At 43.8% G+C, this 24,215-nt stretch overlaps 1 long non-coding RNA gene across 3 annotated transcripts in view; it reads right to left on the bottom strand.

The window, feature by feature from the left end:
• The window catches only part of LOC140374269 (uncharacterized), a 40,964-nt gene extending 37,481 nt beyond the window's left edge, over positions 1-3,483 (bottom strand). For 2 of the 3 annotated variants that reach the window (XR_011929084.1, XR_011929085.1), the window contains exons 1-2: positions 3,399-3,483; positions 3,254-3,288 (exon numbers count right to left, since the gene is read on the bottom strand). This is a non-coding gene — a long non-coding RNA (uncharacterized lncRNA). Of the gene's footprint in view, positions 1-2,931; positions 3,053-3,253; positions 3,289-3,398 lie in introns of those variants that run through there. The other variant, XR_011929083.1, reaches the window with a different exon arrangement.
• Positions 3,484-24,215: the final 20,732 nt, after the last annotated feature.

Genomic DNA, 24,215 nt, shown 5'->3' with positions numbered 1-24,215 from the left:
TTAAAGGGGATGCATGCACATGATCATGAATGATGGTTATCACTCACATAGAAGGAGTGTTCTGGTTTAAGGGAGGAGTACATTACAATACATTACAGTACATTACAGTACATTACATACATTTTTACATTTATTTTCTATTGTTTTTGTTGTATACATTCCATGGATTGTTTTACTTATTAAATTTGGTTAACCATTATATTATCACACTTATATATATATATATATCTATATTCTGTTCACATAAAAGAAAAAAAAACTTTTTAGAGGATGTTTTTACATGAAAAGATTGCAAGCTACAAGATACTGTTCAGTTATTTTTGTTCCCAGGACGCTGCTGAAATGCTGTTAAAAGGACAATGGACATGGACATGGACAATAACTGGAGTGGACATTGAGAATATCAGAGGAGAACGCTGGAGCCAAACATCACACCAGACCAACACCTTTGAAGACAACATAATCATCGCTGAGAGGAGGGGTGAAAAGAGTTATAATAGAATGATAAAAGGGTTAATTAAAAGATTTGGTTAAATAAGTAAAGGGTTGATGAAATAAATTATACTCCTGTGTTGATGTGTTGATGTGTTGAGGTGTTGTTGATAATCCAGTGCTGATGTTTAGGTTGTGCGGCGACACGAATATCCTCACACAGTAGCGATTAAGGATTTATTCAATTGGATAATAACTTAAGATCGAAGACAAATTTTCTCTTAAATTTAATGATAATCAAAGAAGTGAGGCTGTTTAGGTCGTTGGATAACACGATCAAGGACAGCCAGAAGGGGTGGTAGCCAAGATCGGTCAGAACAACTGACGGTTGGTGCCGTGAGAGAATTTTTCCTGCTAAACAAAAGTAAGCATCGACAAGCAGGTTTTTGCTCTCGCTTGTCGCTGATCGTGTCTAATTAATTAATTGATCTGAGCTTAATCACTCAGAAGGGAGGAATATGAAGTGTATTAAAACTAGGCCCATGCAAAGTTAGGCCTCATTCTGAGACTGGCTTTTAGGAATATGTGTGTTTCTACCAAAATGTCTATTCCACGGAATGTAAGGGGCCCACATCTGATTAACTACCGAATGGGAGATGTCTCCATTGGCTGCGGGGCCTTGAGATGCCTTGTGTACAGCTGTGTAAGCGCATGATCTCATTTCTGTAACTTCTCCCCTGGTGCTACCCAAATAAGGATACCTTTACATCTTGTTCTCTCATTGGCTAATCCGTTGGTACATGGATAGGGTCATACCTGTCAGATATTGTTTATCGGTCTTTGTGCGTCTTCAGTATATAAGGGAGGTGCGCCCAGAGAGGGGGGTCCCTGATCATCGGAGACCCGGGCGCTGTTTTCTGCTGTCCTGTTATCTGATGCTGTTATCTGTATTAAACATCTTCGAAAAGTACAGAACAGTGTCCGCGACTTCTTCTTGTCACACACCACCCCATGGGAACGTCACTTAAACCACATCAAGAGCACTCACCAGAGATCTGCAGCGTGAGTGCGAGCAGGAGCAGGACGCCGACGCCGGACATTTTGTCTCCTCTCTGCAGCGATCAGAGACGCACAGCCTCATAAACTGATAAAACACTTCCTCAAAATGTATCTGAACTCAAATCAGAAACTTTGACGAGCAAAACAGCCAGAGCCGCAAAAAGAGCAATGTTTCCACGGAGGAAGTGGATCAGATGGTTTGGTTGTAGATAAACAGTATTTGGAACGTTTTATTGAGACATTTACTTCTCAATTTAGCAAAAGAACCACCAACAACAGTCTTCACCACTGGGTTTAATCGTTGAGTTCAGTCGTGTGGCACGGCCAGGTTTTTGCTTGAACAACGCTGCAGCACAAACATGAAAGTGTCACATTTTTACACTGAAGCGATGAAAGGCCAGAGCTGAACACACTACGAGATACATTTGAATGAGCAACTGAAAGTACTCTTCCCAACACTGTCCTCAGCGAATCAACCAGAAGTAGTTCAGAAGCACGGATGTTGTACGCTCCGGCCTAAACTCTTATACTTCAGTTTGGTTCATGCACTGATAAAGTGAAGGTTGTTTTAAATCATATTGTACAACTTTGGACATGGCCCACCTCAATGGTCCATGGTCACATTTATTTAGCACTTTTTCTACCGTCAAGGCGCTCAAAGCACCAGTCACCCATTCACACACACAGACACTGGGGGCGAGTCAGGTGAAGTATCTTGCCCAAGGACACAACGGCAGTCACGGCAGCTGCAATACCTCTGGACTAAAACTGTAGATAACAGTGGTCCAAGGACAGAGCCTTGAGGAACACCTTTATTAAGATAAGAAAATTCAGATTGAAAGCAGAAACAGTTTGAGCTCAATTCGTGAGGTAATTTTCAAACCATTTTTGAATCTGTGTCAAACCCAACATGCAAGTGAGCATAAAGGTTAGAGAAAAATGCGTTCACGACATAAAGAATGATGTTAAAGTCAAAGTTTAAGAGGAAATCTGCTTCCAAATCTTAATCGTAAAGAGTCACATGTAATACCTCGTTCGTCCAGGAGGGTAAAACCATATGTGTTCATCTGGACGCAGTGTCTAAATACAGTGTCCAGGCGACTGCAGCTGAATATCTTTCTATAACCGGACCACAACAAACATCAGACTGTTTTCTGAACTCTAGATTTAACGCAATTTAGATTTTTCTGCTACTTCTGCTTTTGCTTCGACCAATAAGCGTGAAGTATTCTTTTAACGTCCCAGGGGTTTTCAGTGAGATGGGTTTGCAAAATGCTCCATAACAGAAAAAACCTCTGGATTTTTGTCTCGGGACATTTAGATCAAGAGCAAACAAAAGAGCAAATTTCTTCCACCTTTATGAAGTCAAAATGGGCTCATTTTTTACAAATAAGAAGCAAAACGTGGTCAGCAAAGCGTTTTTATTTCCATACAGAAGAGGTTAAAATAAAATAATGCCAGATTAAAAGCTGATGAAGCAGATGAAGTGGACTCAGACCAGAGATTCCTCAACCCTGGTGTTCAGGCTTTTATTTTGAAACAGTCTGGTGTCCTCAGATTCCTGTGGAGAGAACACAGGACTTTTATTTTGAAAGCGCCCAATTCTTTTCTGTTGTTTTTGTCGATGAAAAAGAATATAATTGTAGGTGCACGGTCACTTTTCTGCTCTGGAGTCCACCAGCTCTGCTCATCCTCAGCCAGATGTTATTGCAAAATTCCTCATTTATTTCATGGTGACAGAACATTTCAGTTATTTCCTCACCTGGTGGTTGTTAACAGAACTGCATCTGAAGTGCTCTGCACAGAAGGACAATGGAAAGTGTTACTTTCTAAAGAGAATTAAACCAACACAGCTAAACCAAGAAAGCCATTTTTATTTAAAAATGGGACTTTAAGCAGAGTCCGACCTTTGAGTAGGATCACCATGACGACAGAAACCATCAGCAGCTCCACTGAATGCATCAGCAACATCAGGAGAGTCACGACAGAAACTGAGTCTGTGAGAGAGAGACAGAGAGAAACTCTACTTCAAGTAAAGTTATATTCAGGGATTTTACGAGGCAGTTGAGATGAAGGACCAACGGAAACAATATCCAGATATCACTCTAAACATGGACCGGCCTCCTGCTGGTGCCAGAGTCAGGACTAAACATGGACCGGCCTCCTGCTGGTGCCAGAGTCAGGACTAAACATGGACCGGCCTCCTGCTGGTGCCAGAGTCAGGACTAAACATGGACCGGCCTCCTTCTGGTGCCAGAGTCAGGACTAAACATGGACCGGCCTCCTGCTGGTGCCAGAGTCAGGACTAAACATGGACCGGCCTCCTGCTGGTGCCAGAGTCAGGACTAAACATGGACCGGCCTCCTGCTGGTGCCAGAGTCAGGACTAAACATGGACCGGCCTCCTTCTGGTGCTAGAGTCAGGACTAAACATGGACCGGCCTCCTGCTGGTGCCCAGAGTCAGGACTAAACATGGACCGGCCTCCTGCTAGTGCCAGAGTCAGGACTAAACATGGACCGGCCTCCTGCTGGTGCCAGAGTCATGATTAAACATGGACCGGCCTCCTGCTGGTGCCCAGAGTCAGGACTAAACATGGACCGGCCTCCTGCTGGTGCCAGAGTCATGATTAAACATGGACCGGCCTCCTGCTGGTGCCAGAGTCATGATTAAACATGGACCGGCCTCCTGCTGGTGCCAGAGTCATGATTAAACATGGACCGGCCTCCTGCTGGTGCCCAGAGTCAGGACTAAACATGGACCGGCCTCCTGCTGGTGCCAGAGTCAGGACTAAACATGGACCGGCCTCCTGCTGGTGCCAGAGTCATGATTAAACATGGACCGGCCTCCTGCTGGTGCCCAGAGTCAGGACTAAACATGGACCGGCCTCCTGCTGGTGCCAGAGTCAGGACTAAACATGGACCGGCCTCCTGCTGGTGCCAGAGTCAGGACTAAACATGGACCGGCCTCCTGCTGGTGCCAGAGTCAGGACTAAACATGGACCGGCCTCCTGCTGGTGCCAGAGTCAGGACTAAACATGGACCGGCCTCCTGCTGGTGCCAGAGTCAGGACTAAACATGGACCGGCCTCCTGCTGGTGCCAGAGTCAGGACTAAACATGGACCGGCCTCCTGCTGGTGCCAGAGTCAGGACTAAACATGGACCGGCCTCCTGCTGGTGCCAGAGTCAGGACTAAACATGGACCGGCCTCCTGCTGTTTTGGCTTTGTCTGGTGTTGACCAAACTCACTTTGAGAAGCGTTTTCTGGATCCCAGGTTACATCTACAAATCCTACTTTAATGACTGAAAACGTATTTGTTATAAGTTATATATCAACTCTTTTTACTCTAATGAACTGTCTACAAATGTCACAATGCTCGTTATGTTCCTGCCTAATTAAACCGAATGGGATGTGAACTGAAGAATCTTAAACGTCTTCACTCTTAAAACTGCTGCCAGAATCCAGTTTTCTTTTCCGTACCATCTACCTGAACGACGGAGGGAAACCACGGACACACGGGACAGAATGTTTACGGCTCCAGCTCAAAAACACATCAGTCCAATTCAAATATGACATTAGAGACGACTGAGCAGAGGTGAAAGGTTACCGCGTGGTCCTCCTGGCGCGCCCTCGCTCTGAGATCCTCCATCTGCAGAAACAGACAAACAATCGGACTTGCAGGTTTTCTAATGAACAGTAAACAATTGGATTTCCTCACGGTGAGATGAATAAACCTTTATCTTGTTACACTGTCCACATAATGGTGTCTTGCCATAACGTGTGACTGTGTGACTGTGGCCTGGCTCTCACCTGGACTCTGAAGGACAAACACCTGGTTGTGATTCAGGTCTGTCACTTCACAGCTCAGACTTGGACGTGAAGAACCCTCAGAGTATGTGACCTTAGCCGAACACTCTGAAGTCCGGAACCTGAGCCCGTTTCGATCGGAGCCCTGGACCAGCCATCTCACCGTGTATCCACACAATCTGCGTTCATTGTGCGGAGAAACATCACAGACCATCGTTCTGGAGGAGTTTGTACCTTGTTCTGAAACTGAGAAAAGTGAAAAGTAAGAACCAACACGTTTTTAAGGAAGGAGTCGAGAGAAAAAAAGTCTGGACACGGCCCTGCGTCACACTAAAGTATAGTATGACAATTAAAGTCAAAAGCTAACATTTCCCACGCTAATGTTCTAAAAATAGATCCAAAGTCAGGTCAATACTCACTTCTGACCACAGACAGGAGGGACTGTCCTCTCTGTGCACACGTGTACTCTCCAGCGTCCTCTGCTGTCACCTCTCGTATCTGCAGCTCACACGACTCAGTCAGGCTTAGTCTGGGCGTCAGATTGGGAGCGAGGACTATGCGGTGTATCATAACGCTGAAATCCCTTTCCTTCTCACTGAAGTCGCTGGGTGGAGCATGGACCGGCCAAGGGTTTTGCAATGTCATAAATTCCTCTTTTGTCCAGGTGCAGTTGGTCAGAGACCCTCCTCCACATGGCAGAGTCACGTTGCTCCCAGATCTGACCACAAACAATTGCTGCTCTGCTGTGGGATGAAAACACACAGAGCTCAAGAGCGCCCACTTTTGGTTTAAAATGTAAATTCACCATTACTTCTTTACTAAATGCATGTAGTAAACATCAGCCCAAATTTCACATTACAATTAGAACTATGCGGCTCTGCAGCAGCGGCTCTGCAGCTCAAAGCGATGCAGTGTCAGATTATGGCTCTTCATATGATACTTTGGTCCGTGGAGAATCTGATCATCTTCAAAACCATAACCGTGACAACATGTGACCACAAGAAGTGGCTGTTGATAAGAAAGTGCACAAAAAATGTATTTCTATTTCAATATACACACACCCATAATACATAATGTTCAAATATTTATTAAGACTAGAACCTATAGCTTCTTTAGCCCCTTTAGCTCCTTTAGCCCCTTTAGCCCCTTTAGCTCCTTTAGCCTCTTTAGCTCCTTTAGCCCCTTTAGCCTCTTTAGCCCCTTTAGCTCCTTTAGCCCCTTTAGCCCCTTTAGCTCCTTTAGCCTCTTTAGCTCCTTTAGCCCCTTTAGCCTCTTTAGCCCCTTTAGCTCCTTTAGCCCCTTTAGCTCCTTTAGCCCCTTTAGCTCCTTTAACTCCTTTAGCCCCTTTAGCTCCTTTAGCCTCTTTAGCCCCTTTAGCTCCTTTAGCCCCTTTAGCTCCTTTAACTCCTTTAACTCCTTTAGCTCCTTTAGCTCCTTTAGCCCCTTTAGCTCCTTTAGCTCCTTTAGCTTCTTTAACTTCTTTAGCCCCTTTAGCTCCTTTAGCCCCTTTAGCTCCTTTAGCTCCTTTAACTCCTTTAGCCCCTTTAGCTCCTTAAGCTCCTATAGCTCCTTTAGCTCCTTTAGCCCCTTTAGCTCCTTTAGCCCCTTTAGCTCCTTTAGCTCCTTTAGCCCCTTTAGCTCCTTTAGCTCCTTTAGCCCCTTTAGCTCCTTTAGCTCCTATAGCTCCTTTAGCTCCTTTAGCCCCTTTAGCTCCATTAGCCCCTTTAGCTCCTTTAACTCCTTTAGCCCCTTTAGCTCCTTTAGCCTCTTTAGCCCCTTTAGCTCCTTTAGCCCCTTTAGCTCCTTTAGCCCCTTTAGCTCCTTTAGCTTCTTTAACTTCTTTAGCCCCTTTAGCTCCTTTAGCCCCTTTAGCTCCTTTAACTCCTTTAGCCCCTTTAGCTCCTTAAGCTCCTATAGCTCCTTTAGCTCCTTTAGCCCCTTTAGCTCCTTTAGCTCCTTTAGCCCCTTTAGCCCCTTTAGCTCCTTTAGCTCCTTTAGCTCCTTTAGCCCTTTTAGCTCCTTTAGCTCCTTTAGCCCCTTTAGCTCCTTTAGCTCCTTTAGCTCCTTTAGCCCCTTTAGCTCCTTTAGCTCCTTTAGCTCCTTTAGCTCCTTTAGCTCCTTTAGCCCTTTTAGCTCCTTTAGCTCCTTTAGCCCCTTTAGCTCCTTTAGCCCCTTTAGCTCCTTTAGCTCCTTTAGCTCCTTTAGCTCCTTTAGCTCCTTTAGCTCCTAGAATACACTATAGTCATGTCCACAGTCATAATACACTATACACTAGAATACACTATATACACCTCCTGCTGGTGCCAGAGTCAGGACTAAACATGGGGAATCTGCCTTTCAGTTTGATGCAGCTAAAATCTGGAACAGTCTTCCTGAAGATGTGAGACAGGCTTCTACTCTGACAATGTTCAAATCTAAGCTAAAAACAGTTTTGTTTAGCTGCGCATATGACTGAAACAATTTTTTCTTTGCACTCTTCTCTTTTGTTTGTGATTTTATTAGTTTAGACAATCAGTTGGATTGATAATTTTTAATTTAGTTAATTTTATTGTATTTCTGTTTCTGTAATTTCTTTGTGATTTGAATGCATTTTTCCTGCTGTGTGAAGCACTTTGAATTGCCTTGTGTATGAAATGTGCTCTACAAATAAACTTGCCTTGCCTTGCCTATACACTAGAATACACTATAGTCATGTCCACAGTCATAATACATTATACACTAGAATACACTATAGTCATGTCCACAGTCATAATACATTATACACTAGAATACACTATAGTCATGTCCACAGTCATAATACATTATACACTAGACTACACTATTGTCATGTCCACAGTCATAATACACTATACACTAGAATACACTATAGTCATGTCCACAGTCATAATACATTATACACTAGACTACACTATTGTCATGTCCACAGTCATAATACACTAAACACTAGAATACACTATAGTCACATGTCCACAGTCATAATACACTATACACTAGAATACACTATAGTCACATGTCCACAGTCATAATACACTATACACTAGAATACACTATAGTCATGTCCACAGTCATAATACATTATACACTAGACTACACTATTGTCATGTCCACAGTCATAATACACTATACACTAGAATACACTATAGTCACATGTCCACAGTCATAATACATTATACACTAGAATACACTATAGTCACATGTCCACAGTCATAATACACTATACACTAGAATACACTATAGTCACATGTCCACAGTCATAATACACTATACACTAGAATACACTATAGTCATGTCCACAGTCATAATACATTATACACTAGAATACACTATAGTCATGTCCACAGTCATAATACACTATACACTAGACTACACTATAGTCATGTCCACAGTCATAATACATTATACACTAGACTACACTATTGTCATGTCCACAGTCATAATACACTATACACTAGACTACACTATAGTCATGTCCACAGTCATAATACACTATACACTAGAATACACTATAGTCACATGTCCACAATCATAATGTGACCACACTTTTACACAGCGGAGCACTTAGGATGCATTTACTTTTACCTCCTCCCAAACTCAGCTGTTGTATCATGTCTTACTCCTTAGTTTTGTATTATTTATATTTTTATAATATATAATATAGCACTCACCAGAGATCTGCAGCGTGAGCGAGAGCAGAAGAAGAGCGCGGGCGGCGGACATTTTGTGTCTGCTGTGGTCGCTCTACTGCCTCTTACACTGATAAAGAGACTCCACTTCCTGTACATTTATCTGAATTCAAATCTGAAACTTTTTTTGGGCAAACAAACGCAACGGCAGTTTGAAACGGAAATAGAATGTAAAATAGACTTTTATAATGTTTTTCTCCCGTTACAAGCTCGGAGTTGTATTTCTAGTATCCGAGTTCTCAGACTAGAACCCTTAGATTGAGAATGACGCTTGTTCTACAGTGGATCACTTCTGGGCGAATGAGGGATTACACCAATTCGAGACTTGAGTGCACAGAAAATTGCAGTTTTCACCTACCCCTTATCTCCACCCCTTGTCCTGTAGTTAACGTGATTTATCCCTGCAACTTTATTCATTTTCTCACTGCATGTGCACGTCAGGTAAACGTCCTTGACCAATTTTGCAAACACACTCTTGCATCCATCTGAGCCCCCGTCCGCGGCTCCGTGCTTCCTGCCGTTCTTTCAAAATAAAATGCTGGCCATTTCACAATAAAACACATGCTACATCGCGGCATTATATCAATATGGATTTGAATGAGTGCGGCGCGCTTGGGAGCCTCACCTCCACCGACATTTAACTGGGAAACGTGGGCGAGCGCTGCGCTGTCACCTTCTCTCCACCCGGGGGCGCTGTTGCACTGCGCAGGATCACGCAAGTCTTCTTCACCTCCTTCGACCGGGATCAGGGGCAAATCTGACAAACTCCGGGCTGTGGTTTTTCTGGTCACTTCCACAAGACCTGTCTCCACCTCTTCTCCTCTCCCCATCCCTCTCTCTTTTTTCTTCCCTTCTGTCTCTCTCTCTCTCTCTCTCTCTCTCTCTCTACATCTTCTTCCTCTCCCTCCCCCTGCTCAGTCTTTCTGCCTCCTCTTTCTCTCTCCTCTCTTTCCACATCTCATCCTCAACATTCACTTCCTCTTGCTCTTACTCTCCCTTTACCCACCTCTCTTCCTCTTCTTTCCCTCCGTCACCCCTCCTCTCTCTCTCTGCCACTCTCGCTCTTTTCTCTCCTCCCTCTGTCATTCTTCTCCTCCCTCTTATCCCTCTCTCTTCTCTCTACTCTACCCATCTTCTGTCCTTTCCCCTCCGATCTCTACCAGTCGTCTCTCTTCTACCTTCTTCTGTCACTCAGTCCCCCCAACAATCCTCTCTCTTCTCTTCTTTCTCTCTCTTTTCCTCCATCTCTCCTTCTGCTCATCCTTTCTCTCCGTCATAAGCTCATTTGGTGTGGCCTTGTCTGCTCTAACCTGCTGCCAGCTCCGGTTCATATAAAGGGTGTAATAAGGCGAGCACAGAGAGCACTATGGCCGCGATACAGGCGCAGAGTGTGGGATTAGATTTACACTCAAGAAGCACTTTTCTGCTATATTTTAAAAATATCTAAATTGGTTGTTTGAAATGTTTTTTTTCATAGTTTTGGCTGGGGTGTGACTTGTACTTATATTTATACTACTTATATGCTCTGGAGCGACTTATATGTGATATTATTTGTTATTTTCACACTTGCAACAGTATTTCATACTCCAGTGCAACTTATATATGTTTTTTTCTTCTTTATTATGCATTTTTGGCTGGTGCGACTTATACTCTGGGAAATACGGTATTCCTGGGGTTAGGGTTATGTACAAATATGAAAAAGAAGCATATACTTGAAATAAGAAGAATATAATGTACCTTTTTTTGGGAAAAAGATACATTGGCAATCGTGTCGAATGAATTTAAATAAACCGAGTCTTGAAGTAGACATCGTGTTCAGTCAGGCTGTTTTTGGCATTTGCATTTTGGTGACAGAACATAAGATAATGCTACCGTTGGACACTTTACACTTTAAAGGATTGTTATTAGCCTTGAAACATGCTTTTTAACACCAACATCTACTTAACCTGACCAGCCAGATGAATTCTCATAATTGTTCACGAGTTCTTGAGAATTCATGCTCATGTGTTCATTTTGTGTTTTTGGTTAGGACAGTGTGTTAATGAACATTCATGACACTGGATTGTAGACATGGGCTAATTTCCATCTTTTTTCCCGTATTGACTCTCACAAACACAAACACAACGTAAACTACTGCACATGTTTTTAAAGGAGGGAACGCAGACACGGGGAGAACATGCAAACTCCACACAGGCCCCACACAGCTGTGCCACCGTGCCACTGTGCCACCGTCAACACAGCATTGTGCACATAGAAGCACTTCTAGGAAAGACGTTTGTGGTTTTCTCTGAATGGATTCAACAACAGTTTGATTTCTTGGCTTGTTCTGCTGTTCGACTTCAGCTTCAATATTCTTTACTTTCTGACTTTTCCCGACGGCTTTCACCGAGAGCCTGTCCGGATTGATAAATGTGTAGAACTCAATTCAGAGTGATACACAAATAAAGCTGTCGCGAGCCAGGTTACCACCTACTGGCAGCAACAGGAATTACCACGGGGAATACAATACAAAAGCAAGCTATTTCAGCAACTTAGGCAAGGCAAGGCAAGTTTATTTGTAGAGCACATTTCATACACAAGGCAATTCAAAGTGCTTCACAGCAGGAAAAATGCATTCAAATCACAAAGAAATTACAGAAACAGAAATACAATAAAAGTAACTAAATCAAAAATTATCAATCCAACTGATTGTCTAAACTAATAAAATCACAAACAAAAGAGAAGAGTGCAAAGAAAAAAATCCTTTCAGTCACATGCGCAGCTAAACAAAACTGTTTTTAGCTTAGATTTGAACATTGTCAGAGTAGAAGCCTGTCTCACATCTTCAGGAAGACTGTTCCAGATTTTAGCTGCATCAAACTGAAACGCAGATTCCCCATGTTTAGTCCTGACTCTGGCACCAGCAGGAGGCCGGTCCATGTTTAGTCCTGACTCTGGCACCAGCAGGAGGCCGGTCCATGTTTAGTCCTGACTCTGGCACCAGCAGGAGGCCGGTCCATGTTTAGTCCTGACTCTGGCACCAGCAGGAGGCCGGTCCATGTTTAGTCCTGACTCTGGCACCAGCAGGAGGCCGGTCCATGTTTAGTCCTGACTCTGGGCACCAGCAGGAGGCCGGTCCATGTTTATTCCTGACTCTGGCACCAGCAGGAGGCCGGTCCATGTTTAGTCCTGACTCTGGCACCAGCAGGAGGCCGGTCCATGTTTAGTCCTGACTCTGGCACCAGCAGGAGGCCGGTCCATGTTTAGTCCTGACTCTGGCACCAGCAGGAGGCCGGTCCATGTTTAGTCCTGACTCTGGCACCAGCAGGAGGCCGGTCCATGTTTAGTCCTGACTCTGGCACCAGCAGGAGGCCGGTCCATGTTTAGTCCTGACTCTGGCACCAGCAGGAGGCCGGTCCATGTTTAGTCCTGACTCTGGGCACCAGCAGGAGGCCGGTCCATGTTTAGTCCTGACTCTGGCACCAGCAGGAGGCCGGTCCATGTTTAGTCCTGACTCTGGCACCAGCAGGAGGCCGGTCCATGTTTAGTCCTGACTCTGGCACCAGCAGGAGGCCGGTCCATGTTTAGTCCTGACTCTGGCACCAGCAGGAGGCCGGTCCATGTTTAGTCCTGACTCTGGCACCAGCAGGAGGCCGGTCCATGTTTAGTCCTGACTCTGGCACCAGCAGGAGGCTGGTCCATGTTTAGTCCTGACTCTGAGCACCAGCAGGAGGCCGGTCCATGTTTAGTCCTGACTCTGGCACCAGCAGGAGGCCGGTCCATGTTTAGTCCTGACTCTGGCACCAGCAGGAGGCCGGTCCCTGAGGTCCTCAGAGTCCTAGATGGTTTATATGGCACTAACATATCCAAGATGTACTTTGGTGCTAGGCCATGGAGAGACTTGTACACAAGCAGAGCTGCTTTAAAGTCTCTTCTCTGAGCCACAGGGGGCAGTGCTGAGACCTGAGAACAGGACTAATGTGATCATACTTCCTGGTTCTAGTCAGGACCCGAGCAGCAGCGTTCTGGATGAACTGCAGCTGTTTTACAGCTCGTTTGGAGAGGCCAGTGAGCAGGCCGTTACAGTAGTCTAATCTACTGGAGACAAACGCATGGATAAGTCTCTCCAAATCTGGTTTTGACACTATATTTTGGATTTTGGCCATGTTTTTTAGATGGTAAAAAGCTGCTGATGTTATTGATTTGACGTGGCTGTTAAAGTTCAAGTCTGAGTCCATTATTACCCCCAGATTTCTATTTTGGTTTGTAGGTTTTAGAGCGAGACTCTGGAGGTGACACTAACACTTTCTCTTTGTTTCGGTGGGCCAAAAACGATTATTTCAGCCGACATGCTAATACAAAGGAGTGTTTTTGAGGAGGAAACAATGTCATAACATGGGCCTGACCCGTGTGACAACAACAATAAAGCAAGCGTGTAGCAGTGAGGTCAATACACGCATGCATTTGAGTGAAAGCAGATAGTGAACATGAGTCCGGTGAAGTTTGATGAACCTAAAAACTGTTCGGTTTATTTTCTGCTGCGACTATCTGGAGAAACTTGAACCAAAGTGATTACTAAAGTGACACAGGGTTACTAAAACAAGTGTGAATGACGCTAAAGAATATATATCGTTGATAACCCATGATTTCATGCGCAAAACAGTTAATTTAACACGATTTATGTCCTTTAATCCAAGCTATTTTAATCTATTTAATTGCAGTTTTACCATGGAATCGATAGCTAGACCAAGCGTGTAAATATGAGTCGAAAACATGCAAATAAAGATACATATTTTCATTTTAACCACCCGTATGATTGGTTTCCCCCCGAGCGTCTGTGCTTTAAACGTGTGCGTGAGGGAGACGAGAGCGGCCTGTTTTCCTCTTCTACACGTGGGCTGTAAATGCACCGGTCGTGGGTCTAATGAAGGCTTCGTCCTCTCCTGTCACGCTGACTTTGGGCTCCGTGTTAGCCGTCGGAAAGGGCCCCCCCCACGCCCCGGCCCCCCCAGCGCAGCATCTCATTCCCATTCATTTATGTGGAGATGCAGAGAGTGTGTGGAGAAAAGCAGCTCCATCACAGATAATTGGGCCGACCTTCATTTTGATATGAGTCCACCTTCTGCAGAGGTCGGCCCACCTTTTTTTTTACCAAAGGAGACCCCCCCCCACACACACACACACTGTAATTATGTCCTTTCTATTTTTTTATTTAGTCCTTATTGTAATACCTACAGAAGGAGGAAAGAGAATGGTGGACACATGTGGCCTGGAAGATTTGGCAGACGTCATCCCTGTGGGACACATGGGTGGCACTTTTCATCCATGTGTCCTAGAGGAATGACGTCTGATTGCGGTGCCCCCTTGAGGTCATAGATCACATAGAGCGAGCCCTGACCTGCACGAGTTCAGGGTCAGCTGTCCGAACTTTGGAACGTTTGAAGCGGAGGGCAACAGTCTGATGACCACTGCCCTGAGAGATTCAGATGCTTTGTACACATATGGATATGAGTCTGATGACGAGTTTTATCTCCTCGAGTTCAGATGCGCATGATTGACAGGTGGATTTGCCAATGGCGGATGTGTGTCGACACTAACACGGAAGCCAAAAACACTGTTCATCTGAGATGAGATAAGTTTTGTTCTACATGATAACTTACTGATGAGCTCATTTGTTTCACCCGCTTCAAAGAATCAAACACACCTGATTGCACGGTTCTGTTTGGGTTTGGCTTGAGGTGCGACTCGGTCTTGGTAAAGCTTTAGAGAAGTGTTCATTCCGGGGCCCAGGCAAGCAGTTTACATGGATCCGAATTGATGCCACGCACTTGTTGCTACTGCCATCTTGAGGACAAGTTAAGGTTGACGTCTTCAACATGGAGACAACAAATAAATCACGTGACTGAAGTCCATGGTTAGCCAACACTACCCTTTAATATGGCTTGGAACATTAACTTCTGTATCACACTGTACTGTTTGTTTGTTTGTTTGTTTGTTTGTTTACCTCAAAAATGTGCAGTAAAATGTACTGCCAGCAAGGAGGCCGTCACCCCGGTTTTAAGTAGGCCCTAATAGTTTGCTAAGCCTTTTGTATTTAGTATCGTTACTCATAATTTTTTGTTAGATTGTAGTTTTGCAAATTGATAATCTTATATGGATTTGAGTCATTTTGAATTCTGAATTTATAGTCATTTTCTAAGTAATGTATTGCAAACAAATACAATAATCTAGTTTTGTCAAGTAAATAAGTCTTAACCAATCCTTGGTTCTCACACCTTCTATCGTGGACCATTCGGGGACTAATGAGGAATTAAATCAACTACTTAACCGGTCGAAACCAAATTATATATCCAGAATCCAAGTTGGTGTAGTCCCTCATTCGTCCCGGAGTGTTCCATTGTAGAAAAAGATTCACTTGTAGTCCTCTGGTGTTTTAGGGAAAACAAAACGCTTCGACTCTCATCCAAGAGTCATTCTCAATCTGCGAATCAAGACCGGGAACTCAGATATTTCAATTCAATTCAATAGATTTTTTGAAACGCCCCAAATCACAACAACAGTTGTCTCGGAGGGCGATAGATATTTATCCTACTCTGAGTAGGACCTGCCCACCGGGTGGAACCTCCTGATAAAGGGTGTTTATCAAACTAGCAAATGCCCAGGCCATTCGGATGTTAATCAGGCACTCAAGGAGGAGAGAGAGTGAGCCAGGTAACAATAGGAGGCCGATAGCCCATTAAAGGACTGATAGTGAACAAAGTGGGTCAGTTTTTGGCGAAACCAACACAGAGTAGGTTATGTATCTCTTGATTTGCAGATTGAGAATGACTCTCGGATGAATGTTGTAACAGGGTGCAGATGAATCCTTTTCTATATCCTGAATCCAAGTCAATTTAATTACTGTGATGTTTTTTTCCTCATTAACACACATCTGCATCATGCCCTTTGACCTAGGGTTGTCTGGTGGTCGTTTTAGTCCGAGCCCGGGTCTGGACACTGCTGCTTTTAATATTCACTCATGTCATTTAAGTTGAATCTGACTGTGTTGTCACGGTGACGAGGCCAGACAGAGATCATCACTAACAACTTTCCACTTGGACTATCCACATTTCACTGTCGATAATCCATTTGACATGTGTTCATGCTTCAGTAGAACTTTGTCGGGGTAAACTGCGGCGGAATGATGCAACCGCCATGAAACTGCTTCAATATCAGTTTACAGATATTATATAAGCAACGAGGACGCACCAGACAGGTTTATCCTCCGTCCAAACACTCTCCACACAAACCTTTTTTCTTTTTTTATTATCTGGAGGTCAAACCCACCTTTGGACAGAACTGCACCAGGGGTCTGGAACTCCTCACCTTCTCGTGTGAGGGCATGCAGCCCTCGGGGACAGTTTAAAGATAATTAGGTGTGTAGTCATTAGTGATCTGGTGTCTGTAGGAATAATGTACATTATAAATACTTTTATGTTGAGATTGGTTCTCCCTCTGCTGGTGTTTGTTGTTTTGTTAACTGTATTTTAAATATTACCAGCACGCTGTGATGCTGCTGTCACTTTGCCTCTGGGCAATATATTTTTTTGTGCATTATCCTTGTCAAATACATAACTGCATAAATAAATGACTTGACTCTATGACAACTAGAGCGGCCACTAACAATTATTTTAGTAGTCGACTAGTGAATGATTATTTCATTATCAATTATATATTTATGCTTTTTTAACACATTATCAGTCAGATAGAGAATATGAATTAAGTGTATTATTGATGAAAATCAGCAAGAATTTGACATATTGATAATAATTATGTTGCCGTCTTTATAAAAGGTCTTTTGACAAGTGTAAATGTTCAAGACCATAATCCACGACTGGACTCGTTCTGCTGTGAAACTGTGATACAACAAACGTGTGGCTCTTTTTGTGCTGCATTTATTTTATTGACCAAGGACTTTTTTTGTGTATTTTTTCATTTTTCATTTGGCGACGTGAACAAAAATACATCTGTTCATTGTTCCAGGAGGTATTTACTCTCCGAGGCCTAAACAGCTCATTGTAAAAGGAGGTGTGGTTTATAAAGTGTTCCTCCAAATGTAGAGATTATTTCAAGTGTGAAATATGCAGTACAAAGTGACCAAAAGCATCTTTAATGTGCAGAATATGTCACTTTACGTCAAGGTATTCAGACTTCTTGTGTCGCTCTCTGCTGCTACTATCAGCACATAAAGATGTGTCTCCGACTGTTTCTCGAATGAAATAAATATCAGCCGAGTCTTTCCCTCTCCGCCCCGCTCAGTGCTGCCCCCTACAGACGTTCCTCTATCATTTGTATGCAGCGTGTGTGATATTGACTTGCCCGCTCGTGGAGAGTGTCTGGACTGCTGTTTGAGAACTGTATACCCCACTTAGCTCAGTATTTATATTAAATATTAAATCCAATTTAAATACAAAATTACCATATGAAATATTAAGCGACAGAGTAAATATTTAATGGCAGCCCTTTACCATAGGCCTGTTATGCTCATTACTAAGCACCGCTCCAACAGGCTATTTCCCCTGGGACGGCTTTCTCTGTTTGTCCCCGGCGGCTGTAGGGGGCGCTGTTGCTCTGTGGAAACTCACTCGTCGCCATCCAAATGAATAAAGTAATAAGAAATGTGCTGATTTATTTTGTGTTTACTTATTGCACGAATGAAATACGTTAATATTTTTTGCACCAAATGCATGAGAAGACTTTCAAACATAACGCTGGGAAACATGTGCACGTTTGTCGCTAGTTTTAAAATGTTTAAGCTGTTCAAAATGTATGCTATTGTTGAATTTCACTTTTAGCGATGAAATAGCTGTGTATTTTGGCAGTGGTTTTGGTAGCGCTCAGCATCGTTCTTCTGCTCGTTTCGGCAGAGATCCGTGTTTTACCTGAAGTTCCACCGCACGGCTCTGATCTGTGGAGAGGTGACTTTATTCTCGTAGTATATCATTTTATTTGGAACAGCACTTATACAACATGAAGACAGTGTAAGTGAATCATGCACATCTGCTTGTTCTGCTCCTGTGAGGTCGGACAAGGCCGCCCTGTTTTTAGATGTTTAAATGTGTTGGTATTATAATGTGTGTAATGTAATGCAGTACTTTAGGTGTGTATTAGGTATTTATTGCACATTTTGGAAGCTCGTCCTTTAGACCCAGAAATGACAGAAACTCTGCACGGCAACAGTTCCACCATTGAACCATAACTAGTCGGGTATTTAGAGAAGTTAAAGTACTTTTTGAAGGATTACAAACTAAATACATATAACTTGTTTGCCCTTAGCTCTGAGTATATACAGAGAAGTGCCTCATAAATCTCTCTTATCGCTCAGATCTTGTTCTGCTTTGTGCCGTTTGGACCAGATTTTCAGGAGGTTCAGATCAGAAGTCAGAAGTGAATCCTTTTGTGGTGGAAGGCACTTGTTTGTCATTGCTTTAATGCTAAGGTTAAGGTACACTTTATTATCTTGTATGTATCGATCAAACGTTTGTTCTGGTCTGGGTGTTCTTATTGCTCAAAAACCCCTTAGAAAACATGCATTCTGAGAGGTTTACACAAATCCCCTGTGTATTTGACCTCGTGCTACCTTTGAAATTGTTAGTTTCTTTGAGGACAACCTGGTTTTCTCACGGAAAGACAGCAGTGCAGCTCTGATCTGTGCAGTAATTGACTTGTTGCACTCAGGATCGCAAAATACAACCCCTTAATGGCAAAATACATTTATATTTAGCCAAATAAATACCCAGAAATGCATAAATCAACCCCTTAATGGCATGCACTTATATTTAGCCAAATTTACAGGCAGAAACACAAAATACAACCCCTTAACAGTAAAATACATGTATATTTAGCCGCATAAACAGGCAGAAACGTATGTATAATTACCTACTTTTTACAAAAATGTCTTACGTTTAGTAAGTTAAGACTGCCTTCGAGAAGCACAAGATCTAAAACGTTATTTCACAAAGTCAGATAAAAAAAGTAGTTTACAGTTAAATCTATACTTTTTAAAACAAGTTTGACGTAAAATGTATGATTATTATGATTACTTTTGCTTCTAAAAGGGTCACGATGATTGCGTTTGGGTCCTTACAATCATTTTGCGACTTGAATAATCACAATTATTGATCAAGCGAATGTTCTTGACGCACCATCGCGCCTTGTTTACCTCCAAATGCAGATCAGATCCTGTGGTCGCCTCTCCGCGGATCTGCCCGGAAAAGTTACGCAGCGCAGCTTTAACCCTGGCATCAGCGCGCGGTTTAAGATGGATGTGTTCCTGCGCGGGGAGAGAAAACTGCAGCGCGCCCGTGCTTTGTCATCGTGAAAAACCCGGGCTCTGACTCCGCCGTGCCTTTTGGCCATTTCACATCTCATTAGGGTCAAAGTGTGATCTACCGCCTCCTTTCAAACTCTTATTGGGGTAAAACGTTTTTGCGAACTCGTCGGGGAGTTTCCAGTCGGGTCGAAAAATAACGGTCACGACATAAAACTCCGCCTGAACTTCGGTACATTTGATTTATGGACTTACTCTGTTTTCCTTGGTCTAATTTTAACACTGCAAACTTTTCTTTGAGGAAATATGAAAGGATATCAGATGTGTTCATGTTTGTGTCATTTCTAATCGCTCTTTTTTTGTTTCAACTCTGGCTTCGGTTGCTGCTCAGTGTTGTTTGATTCTGTCTCTATGGGGATTTCACCAAGTCAGTTTAAATTGAATGAATAATAATGAGATCAGGCCGTGAACAGTGACGTCACCACAAATATGTTAAAGGAGCGTGTTTGTATCTCAACGCTAATGGTAATTCTACCGCTAATGCTACTGGTGGCGTGTCGTTACCATTAATTAAAGAAGTGTTTGTTTTTAATGAGACAAAGGTCATTTGAATAGAAAGTTGTGATGAACTTGTGTACCCGTATTTTCTGGAGTATAAGTCGCACCAGCCAAAAATAACAGATGAGAGAACATGGTGAATAGGTGTACGTATGCTAACGCTAACACCTTCAGCTACATGAGGCACAGACAGAACTGTGGTAAGTGTCTGGTATGTTAACGTAACATATGAACAGTTATTCAGATAACTATAGCATAAAGAACATGCTAACAAGTTTACCAAAGCATCAGTTTTACCCCAAATCACTAAATCCATTGAATTCTTCTTCCTCTGTGTCACTTCTAAACAACTCCACAAACTCCAGAGGAAGAGGAATTGCAGATTCTTCTTCTGCGTCGCTTAGAGCCTAGAGCGCCCTCTTGTGGTTGCCAGTGTGAAAATAACAAACAATATCACATATAAGTCGCTCTGGAGTATAAGTCGCACCCGGGCCAAAACCATGAAAAAAGGTGCGACTTATAGAGACTTTTTTCTTATAGTCTGGAAAATACGGTAAATGCTTTTATGTCATATTGCCTGGGGTTGTAAGCGACTTCTGTGTAGCTGTAGCTGTAGCTGTAGCTGTAGCTGTAGCTGTAGCTGTAGCTGTAGTGGTAGCGGAGAGCGTTCACCAGCTTTAGAACCCCTGAGGGCGCAGGACGGGGCTCGTGCCGTGCCAGGGCATAGCCTTTTAAACTTGATGTGTGTCTCTCATTTTGTACTGTTTTCTAAAGCCATATGCATATGCTTTATTTTCATTCTCTATATCTATCTATAGATCTTTGCACCCGTCACTTTACCACCTGTGTGTGAGCGACGGTGCTCGGAGAGAGCGCAGATGGTTGGTCTCACCTCCGTCAGTCTGCCCCAGGACAGCGGAAAAAACGTACAGAGAATGGAAAGTAACGCACAGGATTGTAAAAAGAGATTGAGTGAAAATGATTACTTAATTCAATCTTTTGTATCATGTTTATTCATTTCTAATTTCCAAAACGAACCACAACTCTGTAGAATCCTAAGCAAACTCCAAATTATATTCACGCTTTCCATTATTAGGGAGAGAAAACGATAAATCTATCTGCATTTCGCGCGTTTGTAAAACACGTCTGAGATCATCGAGCAGGTTGTTGCCTATTCTGTACGTCTCGGTTGGTTTGTAATGAGCTGACGCGTAAATCTCCTCAATTCGCTTGTTGTTTCTGTTGTACTTCACCAGAACTCTGTCCATGTTGCTTTTGGGGTCCTTCGGGTCGTAATACCTCCGAACATTGTAAGGCAAATTTTTCGCTTTCGGCTTGTGCAAGTTCCCTAGCGTGAAATAGGCGTACTGTCCCTTGTCCGTTATCGGCGGAAGAAGCGGCGCGGACCCTCGATTTTCAAACTCGTGGAAGCCGTAGTCGCCTTTATCGGGGTGGCACAGGGCTTTCATGTTGTTGTCCAGGCACTTCCTCGCGTACCATTCGAGCAGCGGCCGTCCGTGTCGCGGCGGTGGGCGACCGAAGCCACTGTCCTGCAGAGCTTTGGCCGAGTCCAGGGTCTCTATGGAGGAGGAGGCCACGCCCACGCCCACGAGAAGAGCCGCGCAAAGCAGCCACTGGAGGTCGGTCGCCATTGTGAGGGTATCTGAAGAAAGAAACGATACGCAGATGAGGAAGAGCGTAGGGGCCACTGAAAGCTCCACTCTGCAACATTTAATTAAAACTTAAAATAAAACGCATCCTTACAGCGAGCGGGCCGATCAGTCTCATTTATAAAGCTTTACGTCGATACAGTATTTCCACAAACTGCTTCAAAGTCATCGTTTCTCATCCTTCTTCCAGAAAGTCACGTCACTTTTTCGTTTTTGTTGTTCTTCGGCGAGCTTTGTAAATGAGATCCGTGACTCGTACATTTGGAGTCTGAAGTGTAGCATGTGTTAAAGGTTGAATGGACGATTTTTTTGGCCCAAATTTTAGTCTTATTTCCTCGTGGCGTGGACTGACCGTTAGTCCTGCCACGTATCAATCATAAAACGCACCTACCGCTCACCTGCAGCCGCGCACGGTTCGTCCCCCGAGAGCAGCACGGTTCCGCGTGTCTAAGCGCATGGATCTATCATAATATAGTTCCCTCAGTGTACGGGACAAAATTAGGAGGGAGATAGACAGTTTGAGCTGACTCAGAAGAGACGGAAATCTATGGGAGACGAGAGATGCGATGCGATCTGTTGCGCTAATAAACAAACGCACGTGTGTGTTGTATCAGTCCGCACGGGGGAGTGGCATGTGCACTTCCGCATGCGTTCTCAAATCGCCGAAAAATCGTCCATTGCGCCTTTAAGTAACATTGGCAACTCTAAATTGGCTCTAGTGAATGAATGTGAGAGTGAACTGTCTGTAATGTCTATGTCTCTGTGTTGGCCCTGTGACAAGTTGGCCACTGTCCAGGGTGTACCCAAAGTCACTGGGATAGGCTCCAGTCACCCGCGACCCCGAAAGGGAATCAAATGATTCTTTCAGCTAAACTCCCAGTGATGACAGAACAAATGGTGCAAATGATCAATATTCCTCCCTCATTATTGGGTCAAAAATAATACATTGAAACATGTTTGAATCTCAACTTTCTGACAAGTTCAGAAATATATCTCCTTTTTTCCATACAAAAAAATCTAAAAATGGAATAATTGTTAGAAATGACTCAAATATTACCATTTCGCTAAAGGACGTAACATATAATTAATATGAATGACGGTATAATTCTTACCTTTCTAAAGTATTTTCAGGGCGAAGCAGGTGCAAAGTTCTCACTGTAGCGTTCTGAAACCAAATGGGCCGAACAAAACCATCTGCAGTATTTACAAAGAGATAAAAGAGCGTTCCTTTCCTCTAAAAGCAGAAGTGCTCAGTGTATGTGACCATGAAGCGTCTGCACTGAAGTGTCACCGCTCAATGTGCAAGAAGAACAAACCCATTCAAAACCAAAGCGATGTTCATATACAAACATTTTCTTTTATTTCAAAATTTGTTTATAAAATGTTGCTTGTACATTTGTTTATCTATTTATTAACCCAAAGGTTAGACAGAGGCCTCATTGGGTTTCAAACTTAGAGCATAAATGAGCCTTTAGTCGGTCAGCTCTGTACGAGTTGAGTCCGAGTCGAGTCCGAGCCGAGTCCGAGTCGAGTCTGAGTCAAGTCAAAGTCAAGTTGAGTCCGAGTCCGACTCGAGTCAAAGTTGAGTCGAGACTAAGTCGAGACCAAGTCGAGTCCAAGTCAAGTCCAAGTTGAGTCAGAGTCCAAGCCCAAGTTGAGTCCAAGTCGAGTCCAAGTCCAGTCCGAGTTCAGCCCGAGTCGAGTCCAAGTCGAGTCAAAGTCGAGTCCAAGTCAAGTCCAAGTTGAGTCCAAGTCCAGTCCAAGTCGAGTCCGAGTCCAGTCCGAGTCTGAGTCGAGTCCAAGTCGAGTCAAAGTCGAGTTGAGTCCAAGTTGAGTCCGAGTAAAGTCTGAGTCGGGTCGAGTCAGAGTCCGAGTCCAAGTCGAGTCCAAGTTGAGTTCGAGTCAAATCCAAGTTGATTCAAAGTCGAGTCCAAGTCCAAGTTGAGTCAGAGTCCAAGTCCAAGTTGAGTCCAAGTCGAGTCCAAGTCGAGTTGAGTCCAAGTTGAGTCCGAGTAAAGTCTGAGTCGGGTCGAGTCAGAGTCCAAGTCGAGTCCAAGTCATTGAGACGAGCTGGGCGTCTGAACTCTTTAAACGTAAAACAACTGCATATTCAAGTCCAAAGTCCAAAGTCTTTGATCCACTTCCCGAGCTTTAAGTTTAGTCACGAGTCACGTCCCTCTGAGACTCACGAGTCGAGCCCCAAGTCATCAGTCATCATGTCGAGTCAGAAGTCTGTAGGATTCGATTACCACATATCTCTGAACCAAGACTGAACCATGACTAGAAGAGGACCAAACCAAAAACAAGTGAAAAACACATCCGCAGAACGTAAAAAGCTTTGATTGCGCTTCACCATCAATACTGTATTATTGTCCAACCATATCCTCGTAGTACAAAACCCCTGCCCTACAACACCAGCGGCGCATGGAGATACTTTCCAGATTTAGTCGTCAAACGCGATCCTCTCCCGGCGCCGGTCCCGTGCAGTCGAGCGTTGCGTTAGCGCCTTTGTGGGGGTCACACTTGGCAGGAGTATCTTTTCCTGGATGGACTGAACTGGCACTAAGCCCTGTGCGGATAAGCTGCTGCTGTGACACTTGTACTGAGAGGAGCTGCCAAACGAAGCTGCCGCAATACCTCGTCCTCTCACCGCTCTGTCACACCGAACGCACTCACATCGCCTTCTGCTGCGGCGCCGCCACGATGCTAACGTTCGGAAA

Source organism: Eucyclogobius newberryi, unplaced genomic scaffold, assembly GCF_026437365.1.
Source record: "Eucyclogobius newberryi isolate DKJ021-1_F unplaced genomic scaffold, fEucNew1.0.hap1 SCAF_3, whole genome shotgun sequence".
NCBI lineage: Eukaryota > Metazoa > Chordata > Actinopteri > Gobiiformes > Gobiidae > Eucyclogobius > Eucyclogobius newberryi.
Note: the sequence above shows the minus strand (reverse complement) of the source record. Positions and strands in the feature narration are given on the sequence as shown.